Below are 18,169 nucleotides of genomic sequence, written 5' to 3'. Positions count from 1 at the left end.
CACTGTCGCCAGACTTGTCCTCGACCTCCAGTGCCAAACCCACACCACACCACTTCACTCCTCAGAGAGCTCCACTGACTCCCCAATCAGAAGCGCTGCCAGTTCAAATCTCTCACTCACGCATGAAGGTCACTACACAACACAGGAACCGCATAGCTCAATCACTGGCTTCATTTCCACCAACCCACCAGACCAGTTCGCTCAGCTTCTCTTGCACACTCACCCTGCATCCATAGAAGCAAAATGAGTATAATCATTCTCCTACCAAGCTGCCAAATCCTGGAATGATCTCCCCCAAAACATCAGGGCCTCCTGCTTACATCTTAATTTCTGCAAGAAGCTGAAGTTCTGGCTTTTCAGATAGTCTCTTGCAGGACCATCAAGACTGCCTGTACCCAGGCCCAGCTTCACCAAAAGTCTACATTCGCCTACACAGCACCTGGATACCATAAGCAGCACTCTACAAATCCACCTTGCATTACAATAAGCGCACAGTTAACAGAGACATTGCCAACGAAAATGGAAAGCAGAAAGTTCACAGAATATCCCAATGTTTCGGTCAGACTTTCCACCAGTAAGATGGCCAACATATGAAACATACAGAGCCCAGACACGGAGTGCACCTCGTAGACACAGTGACCCGACTAGTGTTTGAAGAGGTCAGTGCCTCTTCGGCTTTCTCAAAGCCATATATTTTTTTTCTACCACCTATTTTGAAAAGGCGAAACAGAACAAGTGAGCAGTCCGGGGATATCCAATGGCCAGGCTGCCCTGTGATGGGCAAGGGCTTGAGTCTTGTATGTGGGCTCGAAGCAAGCACGTGCGCTTGGTTGTAGGGGAGGTTCATTACCTTATATTCAGCTATTATTTCCACCATCAGTAATTCATGATATGTAAATAAAGGGATTTCGAACAGCAGCAATCCCACCAGGCCACAGAGCTTATGAAAGGAGACAAAATGAGCAAACCAACGGCACACTGAAGGTTGACGACACAAAACCAACAGGGCCAGATCATACTGCAGGACATACTCTGCTGCAGCAGCTGTGCCCTCAGCAAGACCAACACGGCAAGGACAAAGAATACAGCTGGTGTACGTGTGGAATGTGAAGGGAAAACATAGGCTCTCGCTTTTGTAGCACATAAAAATATACAGAAAGCATTCTAGGAGAAGCATGGATAGCACCAACGGCGAAGGGCTGAGAGCACAGCCCAGGCGATAGAATTACTGTGCATGTAGCACAGACGGCAAATAAAAAAAATTACACCAACTGTCCAGGCCGCGAGGTGGTATGGCGAGAATTCTAGCAGAGGCAACAGTATCGTGGGAAGCAAAACAGACCCGGACATGGCGTAAGAGCTAATGAAGACCTACAGTGGAGAAAACACACATGAGGGGCACAGCACAATACATAGCCTGGGCTAGCCAAATCGTAAACAGCAGTATGAGGGCATCGCCGACAGAATCGAGGAAATAAAGTGTACATGTGACACGAAGAGGTGGGGTGATGCAGGAGCTGGCCTTCACACTGCACACAACAAGTCATGGCTGAAAACCACTGGTTCGAGGCATGTGGGCTGCTGAATTCATATCTATAGCATAGATCGCCGCCTAGTGTTGGGTCCGGATGATTGCACCTTGTTGTCCTGGAAGAGTCTTCGAAGTATCACGAGATAGGTGGCTCCTCCCCTGGACTACAGTGCGCATGGGCATCGACTCCATCCTTAGATAGTTTTTTTCCGCCATTGGGTTCGGATGTGGTTTCGTTAACTCCGGTTCGGAATCGACAAAAACTTAGTTTTTCAAGGCCAAAAGGCCTTCTTTGACCCGTCGGTATTGTTCGCGTTCGGTGCCTCCCTTACATCCAACTTTCCAGTCGGATTTCCCGTGAGTCGTGATACTTCGAGGATCGAGGCCCAGTCGACGCAGCAAGACTTCGACGGCATGGAACGAAGTCCATTCAAACACTGTCCCGTGTGTGGCTCCAAATACCCACACATCGACGTCCACCCGGTCTGCAACAAATGCCTGTCGCCGGACCACGACGAGGCCAACTGCATGGCCTGTTCCAGGTTTAGGTCGAAGAAGACCATCAAGCTTCGGCGCGCGTCGCGCCTAGAGGCCCGGCGATCGGCTCCGGCACCGGTGGACATCTTCGTCAATGAAGAAGCGGACGAGCAACAGGTCCATCTTCAAGTTTCGCCTCCTTCGGTGGTCGGCGAGTCCGACTACAAAGCGGACGTAGAGGGCCAAGACGTGGAGGAAATCGTCGAGGAGGTAGGAGACGACGATGATGCCTACGGGGCCATGGAAGATAGATCGGAAGAAGAGCTACACCCCGTTCGTACTTTTACTAAGGCTCGGGTCGAAGGATCGCCACATGGCCTTACCCTAGACCCTACACCAATATCCACGGCCCCGCCTTCCGGCCCGGCCACGGACACTTTGGCGGAGCCGCCATTACCTAAATCGAAACCGAAACTGTCGGTATCGACAACAACTAAGATGGCCGACGCACCATCGAAAATGAAAACGACTGCTCCCCCATCGACGCCGTCGTCTTCGGTGGCCTCGAAGCCAAGGAAAAGTGTTGCACCCTCCACGGTGGCGAAGGTGGTCGAGGACCCCAGCTCACGAAGTGCCGTTGATTCGGTGCCGAGCGCGACAGCCGACCCGAAGCCAAAGAAAACGGGTGAGGCCGTTCACCCTAAGGCCGTCGAGCCGAAATCTACCAGGCCTGTCGACACAACGGCTGCCAAGGGCGCGAAGCCACGGTCTAGCACTACGGCGCCAAAGGTCAAAGTTGCCGGGGCGAAGTCGTCGGCGTCCACTGCTGTGGTCGGGGATCGCAGTGCACCTCCATCGGATACGCAGAAGGTGTCGGCGCCCGAGTCTTCCTCTGGAGGTGGACCGAAGACATCGGTCGGGTCTACGAAGCCGTCCGCTTCCTTCACCAAGCAGGTCTCGGACTCCCTAAAACGTATTAAGGACAGAGCTTCCGCATCGGAACCGAAGATCCCTTCCGCCGCAAACAAGGCTGTCCCAACGCCACAGGCTTCAAAGCAGATCCTTTTCACGCTACCACCTAAGGTGGCGCCGCAGGCCTTTGCACCGCGACCGGTGCCAAAGGACCCGGAGAGGTCTAAGTCGACTCCCCCTGCTGGGGGTTTCACGCGTCCGCAACACTCTTTGTCGGAGCAGTACATCGACGCCGATACCGGGAAGCTAACTCTTCTGAAGAGGAAGATTACGGCGTCACAGCCTTTGGAGGCCTTCAGGATTCCCCTGAAACGCAAGAGGCCTGAAGAGGATACTCCTGTACAGCATTCAGCACCCTGCAAGGGGGGCAACGCCATCTCCCACCTATTCAGATGGAGACGATGGGGAGCAGCAGGATGAGGAGTATAATTTCCCAGCCCACACTGAGCCTGATGAGCAACAGGACTCGTGGGTGGACACAGGTGATCAGGGGGATCAGCAGGCAACCCTTGACCCTCAGGTGTTCAACATCAAGACGTCTCCCACCGAGGATTCCACAGCATTTCATGTTTTGATAGAAAGGGCAGCTAAGAACCATGATGTGGATATGCATGCTGACCCTGTGGAAGCTGATTTCCTTTTTTACACTTTCTCCACTGCGGAAAAAACGGTGAAAACTCTTCCCATGCTAAAGGGGGTCCTAAGGCATGCTGCGGACATTTTTAAGGAACCCACGAGAGCAAGGGTTGTTAACCCTCGGATTGAGAAGAAATACAGACCGGCACCTGGCGATCCAACGTATATAAGGGGCCAACTGCCGCTGGACTCTTTGGTGGTCTCTAATGCTCGCAAACGAGCTAACTCTCAAACCACGGGTGAAGCTCCTCCCCCGGACAAAGAGTCAAAAGTGCTAGAGGCGTCAGGGAAGAGGGTAGCAGCACAGGCGGCCAACATCTGGCGCATTTCAAACACACAGGCGCTGTTGGCCAGATACGACAGGGCACATTATGACACCCTAGAGACCCTGTTGCAACACCTGCCAGACCAATACAAGGAAGGGGCTGAGATGCTTATACAAGAGAGCAAACTCATTTCCAATGCTGCTATCAAGTGCGCCCTTGACGTTGCTGATACAGCGGCTAGGGCAATCAATACTAGCGTGATGCTGAGAAGACAGGCTTGGCTCCGAATTTCCGGGTTCAAGCCCGAAATACAGACAACCATCCTCAACCAACCAGTCAACCCCGACAGGCTGTTTGGTCCTGAAGTCGACACCACACTGGAAAAAATTAAAAAAGATACTGAGACTGCCAAGTCCATGGGGGCTCTACAGTCACAGCAGTTTCGTGGGAACACTTTTCGTCGCTCAGGCAATCGGGGTGTTACCAGAGGCCAAATGTCACAGCAGTCGCAGTTCAACAAAAGTGGGGCGCAGTCATCCTACCCCAAACAGAGTAGAGGTGGATACCGGGGCAACAGCTCAAAGGGCAGAGGCAGAGGCAACAACTGTTCCCGTTCCTCTGCCACCAACAAGCAGTGACTCCCTGTCACTGCCCCCCGACCACCCAACACCTGTCGGGGGGAGACTCCAGCGGTTCCTGTCAGTGTGGCACTCCATCACCACGGACAGGTGGGTCAAGCAACTTATCCAGTTCGGCTATTGTTTAGAGCTGACAGACACTCCACCCAACATGCCCCCAAAGCAACGTCCTATGTCACAAGAGCATTTGCACTTATTGCAGCAGGAGGTTCTGGCCATGCTGCAAAAGGGCGCAATAGAGCTCGTGCCGGTGGAGGAAGAAGGCACAGGGGTATATTCCCTGTACTTCTTAATCCCGAAAAAGGACGGCACACTCCGACCAATTCTAGACCTACGGCCCCTGAACCGGTACATCCTCTCAGAACATTTCCACATGCTAACACTGCAACAGGTTCTTCCACTGCTGAACAAAGGGGACTTTCTCGCGACCTTAGACCTCAAGGATGCCTACTTTCACATCCCACTCCACCCCTCCCACAGGAAATACCTCAGGTTCACCATTCAAAACAAGCATTACCAGTTCAAAGTCCTTCCTTTCGGGGTGACCACAGCCCCCAGAGTATTTACCAAATGTCTGGCGACAGTGGCGGCGCACCTCAGGAGACAGAATGTCCATGTCTACCCTTACCTGGACGACTGGCTTGTTCAAGCAAAGTCGGCCCAGCAGTGCGCGGCCGACATGTCCCACACCATTCACCTTCTTCACAGTCTGGGGTTTTTGCTCAACTATCCGAAGTCGCACCTTCAGCCAGCACATGTGCGGCAGTATTTAGGCGCGACGATAGACACGTTGGCGGCTACGGCTCAGCCGAACCCAGCGAGGATAAGCAACATGCAGTCGCTAATCCTACAGTTCAGACCACAACACTCACTGTCTGCAAGAGTGTTCATGCAGTTGATAGGCATGAGGGCCTCCTGCATCTTCATTGTCCCACACGCGAGGCTCCATATGCGTCCGCTCCAAGAGTGCTTGGCACGTCAATGGAATCAGGCTCACGGGCAGTTGAAAGACCTAGTGTTGGTGACCGGTCGGGCATACAGCCCTCTGCATTGGTGGAATCCACACAACCTTTGCAAGGGCCGACCGTTTCAAGAGCCTTTGCCACAGATTATCCTGACAACGGACGCATCTCTCCAAGGGTGGGGAGCTCATGTGCTCCACTTCACAGTGCAGGGACTGTGGACAACGCAGCAACAGAAGATGCACATCAACTACCTAGAACTGATGGCAATCTTCATAGCACTCAAGTCATTCAAAGTACATCTGTGCAACAAAGTCGTGTTGATCCGGACGGACAACATGACGGCCATGTACTACATCCAAAAGCAGGGAGGTACACACTCTCCACAGCTGTCTCATCTGGCTCAGAGCATGTGGAAGTGGGCCATTCAGAGGAACATCTTCCTCATGGCGGAACACCTCCCGGGCAAAGACAATCAAATGGCGGATCTGCTCAGCAGGTACAGCCACCAAATGCACGAGTGGGAGATACATCCATCAGTACTCCGCCCGTACTTCCAGCAGTGGGGTCATCCAGAGATAGACCTGTTTGCCACAAAGGAAAACGCAAAATGCCAAAGCTTTGCCGCCAGGTTCCCTCACCCACAGTCGCAGGGCAATGCGATATGGATGAACTGGTCAGGCAGATTTGCGTACGCTTTTCCACCAGCACCTCTCATCCCACTGGTGGCAAGGAAACTCAAACAACACTCGATGACGCTCATCCTGGTTGCTCCAACGTGGGCACGCCAACCATGGTACACCACGTTTCTAGAACTCTCCGTGGTGCCGCATCAAAGGCTGCGCCTCACACCCAGGCTTTTGACGCAGAACCATGGCGACATTCAGCATCCAGATCCGCAACAGCTCAACCTGGCAATCTGGCTCCTGAAGTCTTGGAGTTTGGCTACCTTAATCTGCCTCCTGAATGCATGGACATCATCCGGGAGGCTCGAAAGCCCACTACCCGAGCTTGCTATGCAGCTAAATGGAAGCGGTTTGTCATTTACTGTACTACCCACAATATCAACCCGCTAGATGCATCCATTCCGGTAATCATCTGCTATTTGTTACATCTCTACAAATGCAATCTGGCATATGCTTCCATTCGGAGACACTTATCCACCATAGCGGCTTATCTCCAAAACAGGCAGCATCTCTCTGTTTTCAGAGTGCCGGCCGTTAAGGCCTTCCTGGAAGGCCTGAAGCGCGTCATCCCTCCCAGGACCCCGCCAGCTCCTGTGTGGAACCTCAACGTGGTCCTCACCAGGTTGATGGGCCCACCTTTTGAGCCTCTCCATTCCTGTGAGATTCAATTCTTGACATGGAAAGTGGCTTTTCTCATTGCCATCACTTCTCTACGGCGAGTCATTGAGCTGCAGGCGCTCACTGTCCAAGAGCCATTTATTCAGATTCATCCCAACAGGGTTGTGCTGCGCACTATCCCTAAGTTTCTTCCAAAGGTGGTGTCGCAGTTTCATATCAATCAAACCATTGAACTGCCCGCATTCTTTCCAAACCCCGAAACTGTCGCCGAAAGAATGCTCCACACTCTTGATGTCAAGAGAGCGCTAATGTACTATATTGACAGAACAAAAGATTTCAGAAAAACACAACAGCTCTTTGTTGCCTTCTCAGCCCAGCACAAAGGCAACCCCATTTCCAAAGCAGGAATTGCCAGATGGATCGTTAAGTGCATTCAAATTTGCTATCACAAGGCTAAGCGCACTTTAACGGTCCCCCCCAGGGCCCACTCCACTCGCAAGTTGGGGGCCTCCATGGCGTTCCTAGGCAATATTCCTGTGGAAGACATATGTAGAGCAGCCACATGGTCTACACCACATACGTTCACTAAGCATTACTGTGTAGACGTACATTCCAAGCAGCAGGCAGCTGTAGGGCAGGCTGTTCTTCGAACACTTTTTCAGGCTTCTGCAACTGGCACGGGCAGCCGCCATTAGTGGAGGAACTGCTATGTATTCTATGCTATAGATATGAATTCAGCAGCCCACATGCCTCTAACTGAATATGCTACTTACCAGTATGCATCTGTTCTTGGCATGTAGGGCTGCTGACATTCATATCGCCCGCCCTCCTCCCCGGCGCCCGTAGCGGTTGCAGACTTCTTATTCTTACACATACTCTTACACATGGTCATCGTTTACACTATTGCACTCCATCTTTGCCACAATGGCTAAAAACAATCTAAGGATGGAGTCGATGCCCATGCGCACTGTAGTCCAGGGGAGGAGCCACCTATCTTGTGATACTTCGAAGACTCTTCCAGGACAACAAGGTGCAATCATCCGGACCCAACACTAGGCGGCGATCTATGCTATAGATATGAATGTCAGCAGCCCTACATGCCAAGAACAGATGCATACTGGTAAGTAGCATATTCAATCTCTCTACAGAGAACATACAGGAAGCGGCAATTCAGGACATTCAGAGGTCTCCATGTGAATTTGTGCCACACCAGGGTGGATGCTGACCACCTCTTCTAATTCTGTCAGATTGGGAGTTCGGACATTGCTGCCTCTGGACCCTTTTTCCATTCAGTGCAGTCAAACAGCAGCTCCACAGTACTAACTTTCTTGCAGGCAATTTGGAACATAAGAGCTCGGCATCTCAATTCATCATAATCTCCCGTCAGTTTTCACCTTGATCCCCTAACATGCAGCCGTTAGGGGGAGGATGGCCCTAGATCCTTTGGTTCTTTTTCTTATGGAAATCTAAATCCCACATGCCTGCTTATAAAAATGTTACTGATTTAACCAGAGACTTGTTGCCTCGTTGGCAAATTTTTCAATATTCCCATAGGCCGGTCCCCCTGAAATCCTACAGATCTGGGGCCGTGTCAATACTGACTTGTGACTACCACTTTTTAAGCCGTATCTGCCTTTCAAAGGCTTTGGCCTGCTTGGAACTCAGGAGATTTTCCATGTAAACCTACTTTGCATTTTTTCTTCTTAGTTTGCCTAGCAAATGAAGACCACATTTTATAACTGTTCTACTGGCCATTTTGTGGCTAGTGGGTGTATTTGAGCAACTATTTGTTAGCACATTTAGCCAGCATCGAAACCGATATGGGTATCATCCTGAGTTGCTGTGTACTTTAAAGGCTAGCCCATAATGGTGCTTTCATTTTAAAACAACTTTTTTTACCTCACTATAAAGCTGTGGTTTGTGGTTCGAAGAAAGAAAATAGAATTGTCCCATGTAAGCGTCTATAAAAACCAGAGCTGACCTTTTGACTGATGTTCGTGCATTTTTGCAGAGTCCTATGTTGTGGTTTTGTGGAGGCGGGAGCACAAATTAACACTCATCCTAATCGAGCAGGTTTAGCAGCTGAACCAGAAACTACCACTGGCACAGATATTGTGCAAATAAAAGGTGTAGCAGGTGAGGCCGGTGATGACCTTAATGCACACTACCTTTCCGGATATTGCCATGAAACCCCTGGGTGCCCGTGCGCTTAAAAAGTTCAGAATAACATAATATAACATAACATAACATAACATAACATAGGCCTCCTACGTTTTTCTCAGCAGCCGTACCGCGTGTGCCCGTGAAGACAGTGACGTGCATGGGGGGTAGCCGACCACAGGGAGGTCCCCCCAGAGCAGATTGGGAGGGGCGGGGGGGCAGGCTTCAAGCTAGCCATTTTGTTTTGGGCTTTAATTTTTTGTAGCTCTAATGGAGCCCAATTATAAATTATTTGGGCTCCTGCTCCCGACCACCATTTTAGGTTTGGTGGCTGGGAGCTTTTGGGAGCCCCAGTTTCCGGGCGCCTCTCATCGGCGTGGGAGAGACGGGAGAGTCCCAGTCTCATGAACGGGGCAAGGAGAGAGAGCCTTTTTCTGTGGTGGATTTGGGGGCCGGTTTTCAGGGGAATTTGTGTAGCCCTCTCCTTTATTCACCACTAGGCTTGTGGTCAGTGGGGGGGAGTTCCAGGGGGGATGGGGAATGGGCCCAGGTGGAAGGGGGGAGGGGCACCACAGGGTGTCTTTTGGTTGGGGAGCAGTGGCTGACAGGGTAGGCCCCCCATATAATCGGAGTGAGTCTGGGGCCTCCAACTTGGGGCCTTGGGGCCTGGCTTGGGGGGAAGGGGCCGGGGGCAGCATTCTGGGTCCAGATTCTGAGGTGGTGGACGAGCTGGATCCAACAGGGGGAGGCCCGGCTTGGGTGGACCTGTACATCTTTCCTTCTTGGTCGGAAGGGGTGCGCGGTTGCGGCGGCGGGGAGCAGCCAGAAATTCAGGGGCATGTGGGGGGTGAGGGAGGTGAGCAGGCCGGCAGGGTCACAGGCGAAGGATGGTGATGGGGGAGGTTCCCGGTGAGGCTTTGCAGCAAATAAGCAAGGGGGGGAAGGGCAGGGGTTGGGGCCCCGCTTCTGCTGCGGTCGAAGCAATGTTGGAGTGGAACGGCCCCTTGGTATGGGTTGGAAGGTCAGAGCAGACAGGTCAAGATAAGGGGCGGTTGACCGGGGCATTTGCCCTGGCAGGCAGGGTGCAGGCGCAGAGCTCAGAAGCGAGGGACCCAGCACATCAGTCCAAACTTTTTCTTGACAGGGCACGGAGCATCGCAGCGCAGCAGACTCGGTAGGCGGGGAGTGGCCCAATTACACCGAGGTGAAGGGAGGGTAGAGCCTCGCGCAGCGCAAACTGAACCGGTGGGGGATCCCATCGCTTCCAGTGCACAAAGGTCCTGGACGACCTCGTTGGCCCCAACGACAGGCAAAGTGGTCTGCCATGCCAGCGGAGATGGAATATCAGCGAGGTCAACGCATGGGGGAGAATCAGCTTGTACAGTCGGCTCCCCCACAAGGAGTGCATGCCAGATCCGGTAGGGCCAGTGTTGGGCATGCTGGGTCCGGTAGGGCCCGTGGTGTGGATTTTGCTGATGATGCGCTCCAGGTGGAGGAGCCGGTTGTGTTGGATTATGATGAGGATAGCCCCGAAGAAGGGGAATTGCTGGATTATGAGGAGGGGGGCCCTCTCATGTATCTTCTAGTGTTTTGCAGGCACCGGCAGTGGCAAGATGGTCGGAGTCCGTCTGGGCACCCTCCTTAGAGCCAGGTGAGACTAGTAGGACACAGGCCATACCTAAAATGGTGTCTGTGGGGACGGGGGAGGATGGTGGTGGGGGGGGAGATTGAAGGGAGATTACACAGAAGGAAATATGTTAAGGTTACGGGGGTAGGAACAGAGGACGGGGGAGTAGCCCAGGGCACCAAGGTACAGAGCGTGACAAATACAGAGGCGGCTGAGGGGGTAAGGAACATTTGGAGAGTAAAGAGCTGAAAATTAAGAAACTGCCATGTATGGGAGTGACAAAGCCCTTGGGGGCTCACTTAATGCCGGCAACCAAGGAGCGTATTTGGAAAGGTGAACATGTGGAAATGCTGAAGCTTCTACACAGGGCGGTAAGATCTAAGGAGGGATCTAAGGAGGAGGAATATGAGTTGGCCAAGAGGCCTAAGGTGTCGATGACCATAAAGAATTGGACAGCAGCATTTTTAATTTATGCCAGTGTTTATTGCGAAAAGTTTCCAGAGCGATGCGTAGTACATGGACGTAATTTGAAAGGCACAGATCATGGGGGGTGGCTATGCTTGGGCTCAATATGATAAGGAGTTTCGGGCCCGTATGGCTTGGGACCCGGAAGCGAAGTGGGGGGAACTGGACACAGATTTGTGGCAGCACACAATGGGGTCTGCGATAGGTGGTAAGACCATCTTTATGGCTTGCTGTTTGCCTTTGGTGTACCGGCCCTTTCAGGAGAAGCCCACCCGAGGAGGGGTGGGAGGTGCAGCCACAACACAATCTGGGGCAGGAGGCGCATGCTCGGACTTTAATAAGGGCCTGTGCACACAAAAGTACTGCAGGATTAAGCATGAGTGCTCAAAGTGTAGCAGCCGCCATCCCCTGGTTAAATGTTGGGGCGGCAAGGTACATGGAGGCCAGCAATGGCAGCAGCATGGCGCAGGCACATCAGGACAATCTCAGCAATACCGGAATAATAGGGGGGGCAAAGGACGTTAGGGTGCTGGGCCCAAAGGCTCATACGCCAGTTAGGTTAGTAAAGCTGGAAGAGGACCTGCGGCGGTACGGAGATCTGAGGGCAAAGTGGGTGCTTCTAGAGGGGTTCACAGAGGGTTTCATCTGGGTTACCAAGGGCCAAATCAGAGGCGGTGGGCAGACAACCTAAAATCGGCTTCAGAACATAGACAAGTGGTGCAAGACAAACTGAACAAAGAGGTGCATAAAGGGAGAATGGAAGGCCCCTTTAATGATTGTCTAACTGAGAATGTTATTATTTCACCAATCGGAGTGGTGCCCAAAAAAGAGGAGGGTCAATACAGACTAATTCAGCATCTCTCAAGGCCAGAGGGGTTTTCCGTTAATGATTTCATTGATGAGGAGGCGGCCTCAGTTTCATGTTCCTCAGTTGACGTGGCCATATCACTAGTAGTGACCGCGGGCGCAACTGCAGTGATGGCTAAATGTGACATAAAGTCAGCATTTCAGTTTCTCCCAGTCCATCCAGATGATTGGGATCTTCTGGGTATCCATTTCGGAGGTAAATGGTACGTGGACAAAGCTTTACCGATGGGTTGCTCTATGTTGTGTGCTTTATTTGAATGTTTTAGCACCTTCTTGCAGTGGTACTTCACGCAGCACACAGGTCACACATAGGTGACGCACTACTTAGACTATTTCTTCTTTGTCGGTTCACCGGGCTCCACAGAGTCTCAGACAGCTCTGGACACTTTCCATGAGCTCATGGATGAACTGGGGGTGTCGTTGCCACCGGAGAAGACAATGGGTCCCTGTACGGCTCTGTCTTTCTTAGGCATTGAAATTGATTCTGTGGCAATGCGGGCTCGCTTGCCGGCCAACAAAAAAGTTAAAATGTTGGAGCTGTTGGATGGAATGCTGTACAAGCAGAAAGTGACAGTAAAAGACATACAGGTGCGCCTGGGTCATCTTAACTTTGCGTGCAGGGTGGTTAGAGCAGGGAGGACTTATTGTAGGCGGTTGGGGTGGGCACTGGCGGGACATCATTTACCTCACCACCATGTTCGCCTCTCAGCAGGGGTGAAGGAGGATTTACGCATGTGGTCAGTTTTTCTACAATCTTTTAATGGAGTGCCATTGGCCAGGGAGGAAGACGTCCAGCGGGACGTGCTGATCTTTTCTGATGCAGTAGGCAGCGACGGATTTGGCCTTTATTGGCAGGGCAGGTGGTGTGCTGAGCAGTGGCCACAGCAGTGGAAGGATGGTGGGAGGAGCATAGCTTTCCTTGAGCTTTTCTCATTACTGGTGGCACTAACTCTATGGGGTGAAGAGTTGGCACACAAGAAAGTTTTGTTTTGAGTTGACAACATGGCAGTGGTGGGGATCATCAACGCAAGAGATGAGCAAATTCTGAAGTTGCTGCGGGTTTTTGTGCTCAGGCATGACATTGCTTTCAAGGCACTGCATATACCAGGTGTGGACAATCACATATCCGATGCTTTGTCTCGTTCACAGTGGGGGAGATTCCGTGGGCTGGCCAAGGAGGCGGACAGGACACCGACCCCAATGCCGGATCATCTTTGGTATGTAGGCAACGTAGGATGCTACAACTGGTGGTAGGCTCTTTGTCGGCATCTACATGGGCAGCATATAATCTGGCCTGGAGGGATTTCTTTACATCTGGCGCCTGTAAGCGATCTCAGGTCTGGCATCGGTTGGAAGATGTGATCCAGTTTATGCTGGAACTCATTGAGAGGGGCCTTTCTAAAGTTACCATTGCCGGGAAATTGGCGGGCATTGCTTTCATTGGGGAAACTTCTGTGGGGTTACACCCCGTCAGCGGGGGAAGTGGGGAGGAGGATGTTAGACGGTTGGGCTACGGAGGTGGGGGGAGCTTGGCGTGTAGCCCCCTTTTTTGGCAGACGCAAGCCCGATTACTGGAGGCTTTACCAGCAGTAAGTAACGGTTTTGAGACCTGTTTGTTTTCAACCCTTATGGTATGGATGTTTTTTGGGGCGTTTAGGGTTTCCGAGCTCTTAGGTAGTACGGTTAAAAAGGGTGTGCTTTGGGAGGATGTGTCCATCGAGGATGAGAGTATACATATATGGTTGGCCAGTTCCAAAACGGACCAGAGGGAGGTGTGAAAAGGGGTCAGGTTGGAAGCGGCGGTACCATCTTTGACATGCCTACTTCATTGGGCCTGCCGTTGGCATGCTGTGTCAAGAGGTATGGGTACAGAGTTGGTTTTCAAGCATTCTAATGGGAAGAGGGTGACGGATTACCAACTGCGCATGGTGTTCCGGAAGGCTCTGTACAGTATTGGGATGGATGGGGCTGGTCATGGGACGCATTCTTTCAGGACTGGGGCAGCAACAGAGGCACACAACAGGGGCTGGACTCGGGGGGCATAAATGCGGCTGTTATCAACGCTATGTAAGAAGGAATGCAGAGGAGGCACAAGCGTCATCCTCCTTTGTTTGAGTCTCATTCTATTTTTCTCGTTACAGGGTCTGTGGCTGGGCCCCAATCGAAGGAATTGGCCATTTGGATTGGAGGGCATTCATTTATCAAATGGGAGCACGTCCAGGCATACCTGTGTTACTTTGGTACAATGTTGGGTTTTATTTAACGTCTTTTTAAAATTGTCTGGAAGGGTAAGGGAGGGATGCGTTGGAAGAAATTGATACCGTGCCTTAATAAATGGATGATACGGGGTCAATGCCCGGGTGTTTTGTTGATTCACCTGGGCGAGAACGATTTGTGCAGTGTGAAAGGGTGTTGTCTTGATGAGGGCTATGAAGAAGGACTTATCAAGATTAAGGGAGCAATGGTCTGGGTGCCACGTTTGTGGACTGAGTTGGTTCCGCACAGAGTTTGGAGGGGTGCTTTGAACCCAAGGGCAATAGATAGGGCACGGAGAAAGGTGAACTCTGAAATGTCTAGGTTTTGTCGTCATCTTAGTTTTGGAAGAGTGGTACACTAGGAGCTACGCTTTGAGGCAGTGGAATTTTTCAGAGATGACGGAGTACATCTATCGAGGCTTGGAAGGGACCTTTATTAAATGGAGATCAGGGAGGTATTGTCGAGATGTATGAAGGTCCAGACACATTCCTCTTAGATGGACAGCAGTTAGCAGACTCGGGAGGGCAGAAGGGGGGCTAGTTTCTCTCCCCTCCCTTCTTTCTGGGTGGCAGGGGTTATTGGTAGTTTGCCAGGGTTGGCAGAGGTTTTTTGGTTACTGTTGGAGTTGGGTTATCGACAGGGGAAGGGTAGGCAGGTTTATTTCTATTCTGGTTACACATGTTCGTGATTGACAGTTGTAAAGAAGCAGGCAGGGGAGATTGTTTAACGGATGGGTTGAATTTATGGGGTTATACTTTGATGCATTGCTTTGCTCCTGAGTTTGTGGTCTGCTCCCCTCCCCCACTCCCAATGCCTGGATGTGCTGCGTGGATGTTGCGCTTCTTTTAATGGTGGAAGAAGAGGTCGTAGGGAGGTCTGACATGGCTTCACGACCACATCAGCCTTCACAGAGAACAGATTGAGAGATTGCTGGCAGCACAAGGCCTCGTAGTTGTGTACTGCATTCATTCAGAATTTTTCGTCATCCACGTCAAGATTCCAAATACGATTTTACAGACAGTTTGATATACAGTTATTTGGAGAGCAAAAAAATCACTGTGCCTGCGAACCCACAATTGACTTTATTTGTAATCACAAACCGGCACTGTAAATCACCATAATTTATGCTTGTTTCATAGTACACAAATAGAGCCTTCAACCTTAAGTAAAAGGCATTGATGTGAAAAGAGCACGCAGGCATGATTTATTTATTATGCCGTGACGCTCGTGCCTGCTTTGTTTGCCAGGCCTAGAGTTGCACGGCCTGTGTCTTTTAATTATTTTTGGCATATATTTGTTACGAAATTTTTTGTTTTCTTATCCTCTTGTAAATTTGACCCTAAGTTGCTGTATTTTCATTTCAGTCATGTAGCCAAAATTCATGGCAATAATTTATTGTGCATTGTTTAAAAATGTCCTTGAAAATTTCTAGTAAAGATTGGTAGCATGCATGTATGGTAAAGAACCCTGTCCCCCGAATCCAGTTTGAAGGCGGGCTCTATTATTTTTCTGCGAAGTGCGTTATTAATAGTGTGAACTCCAAGTAGTTTACTTCGCAGAAGAATTGTCATTGTACAAGGAAGCATTTTTTTCTTTCAAACTTGGTCTTAACTTAGCACAACTACTTGCAGCTAGATTTGTGATTAATACCTGTGAGTAGTGGTGGTTTAGGCTTTACTGCACAATGCTACAAATATGTCCCAGTCTTATTCTCCAACTATCCCTACCCATCCTCACTCACTGCTGGAAGGGAATAGGCAGAGCTTTTTTTATTCACGGCGACCACCATAAGGAGCTGAGCGTGGGTGGCAACAAAATACGCAAGCGAATCTTAGTCCGTAATAACTCTAGCCAGGATCAATAGAGTCTCCCCATTAAATACAGCACTGGCACTCAGCTTGATTGGCTCCGGAGGATCAAGCGTCGCCGATGGAAGCAATCTCAGCCCCGTTCGTTGGTCTACATCCCTCAGCAACATACAGCACCTTACCTACGTTAGAGATCTCTGTTCCTCTTGGCCGCCAGACTGTTCACGTGGGGTCGGCTCTGAGCACCAACAGGATCCTTTATCACTGCACCAGCCGGAAGTTCTGCCACAGCAGCGTTCCCATAGGACATTATTTAACAAGTAAAACAAGTAGGTACCGCAAAGGCAGCCGCGTGTTTATTTTCGCATTGCGCTTTCACTTTAAGTGAAAGTGCGATGTGAAAATAAACATGTGGCTGACTTTGCCAAAGCCCAATGCAAAGAAAAAAGTGTGTAGCGGCTAATTAGGAGACACTGTCTCCCGCCGCCAGTAAATGATCCAAACCCGGTGGGTGGGGCCAAAAGGAGACTAGGCGGCAATAAGGAGGGACTAAGAAGCCTCCTTTACAATCAGAAGCCAGCGTTTTGTATGCAGGATGACGCTACCCAATTAAAAAGATCGTCGGGGCTTCAACTCCTCCGAGAGCTTCGGAATCCGTATTGATTCCAAGAAGCTCTCATATGATGATAGCAGCGCATGCGCACTGCTTTCATCAGCTGAGACCTAAAAACGGGGAAACTAGCGGCCCACGAAGATCTCTTGAGGGCGCTGGCAGAGTCTTGTGTAGCAACAATAAAAAGAAACTCCTTTCTGTGTGTTTTAGACTCCTACATGTACGTTAATTACGCAAAACCATTTGTTTAGACCACTGTTACAATTTTACAACGCCCTATCTAAAAAAAAATTTTTATCATACCATAAACATGTGTGTATCTTGATAGTTATTTATTTCACATTAAAAACAACCTTTAAAATAAATGTATATTCATTCATACAAACAATAAAAAATTGGTTACATTCATCATTTATGTTAACATTGTATACAGGTACATAGTTCACAATATACAACAATTTAAAAACTTATTTCACTCTATTCTTATACATAACAGTAGTCCATGTGTCGACGCGTTTCGGTGCTTCGTTTATTGAGATACACCTTCCTCAGGACTGAATCATTTAAAAACATAGAATCTTCATTCTAAAAAAGATACATACAATTAATTACACAATATTAAGTCATTTTGATCAATCTAGCGGGCTTTACAAGGGAACGGTCTTAAACAGATCTTACTTTTGTTGAATTCGATTTGTGGGTACCAGATGAGTATCCCTGGGGTCACTTTTGTCGAAGGACACAGTTTTAATTGCTTATTTCATCCAAAATTCTGTGTAAAGATATTATACAATTTTAGTATTTACTATTGATCATATTATTAAATAATAGTGTTAAATAATAGATCAATAAATCCAGATATACACTTACTGGTTGCATAGACTGTCGTGCTTTACTATAGTTTGCACCGGTAATGGGACATTCAGGTTTAATCGATTTACACCTGTGTGGACAGGGGGATATTGTACCTCCTCAGTCGTGTCCGAGCCGGATCTCGTTTAGTAGCCTTTGTGTGCCTAAATCATAAAGATAGATATTGTCATTTCGGCTATATCTACCCATTATGGTACAGATATGAATCACAATTCCCTATACTTATACGGTGTTCAGTCTTATCAGCACCGACATAGATATATGTCATGTTTCTATTTATTTAAACTAATCCTGCATTGTGTCAATGTAATAGAATGACTCAATCCGTTCTATATATTTTATTTAAAGGATCAACCATCATGACCCTATTCAGATAAGCCAGTTCGTACAACCAATACCGGCAAAGTACATGTTATTATTTTTCAAAGTTTTACAAGGTCTCAAATGAACTTATTGATGCTAATGGCAACCGTCCAAGTCAATATTTTTTGTATTTTTTGTAAACGAGGAAGGATGTATATCTACAGTTATTACTCTTTCTACAAATCCCCATTTACAGAAAATACCAGACCAGAGTGTCCCCCGTATCTAATAGTGCTCGCAGGAAAATATTCACCCCTATTTACGGCACGCGTTAGTCTGTCATCCTTGCCTCACCTTGATAAAATACAACAGCGGTTCCCCGTCCTGGTCTCGCTGGTTCCCGGAATACGA

The 18,169-nt window shown here is 49.6% G+C and overlaps 1 protein-coding gene and 1 long non-coding RNA gene across 2 annotated transcripts in view; one reads left to right on the top strand and one right to left on the bottom strand.

Annotated features, from left to right (window-relative positions):
- The window catches only part of LOC144818167 (baculoviral IAP repeat-containing protein 1-like), a 1,283,508-nt gene that overhangs the window by 62,805 nt on the left and 1,202,534 nt on the right, over positions 1-18,169 (top strand). The gene's annotated exons all lie outside the window — the stretch shown is intronic.
- On the bottom strand, positions 16,909-17,591 carry LOC144819444 (uncharacterized). Its single transcript, XR_013607374.1, has 3 exons — positions 17,453-17,591; positions 17,261-17,354; positions 16,909-17,167 (listed from the first exon to the last, which is right to left on the bottom strand). It is a non-coding gene; the product is annotated as an uncharacterized LOC144819444 (long non-coding RNA).

This window comes from Lissotriton helveticus, chromosome 2_1 (assembly GCF_964261635.1).
Source record: "Lissotriton helveticus chromosome 2_1, aLisHel1.1, whole genome shotgun sequence".
NCBI classification, from domain to species: Eukaryota; Metazoa; Chordata; class Amphibia; order Caudata; family Salamandridae; genus Lissotriton; species Lissotriton helveticus.
Note: the sequence above shows the minus strand (reverse complement) of the source record. Positions and strands in the feature narration are given on the sequence as shown.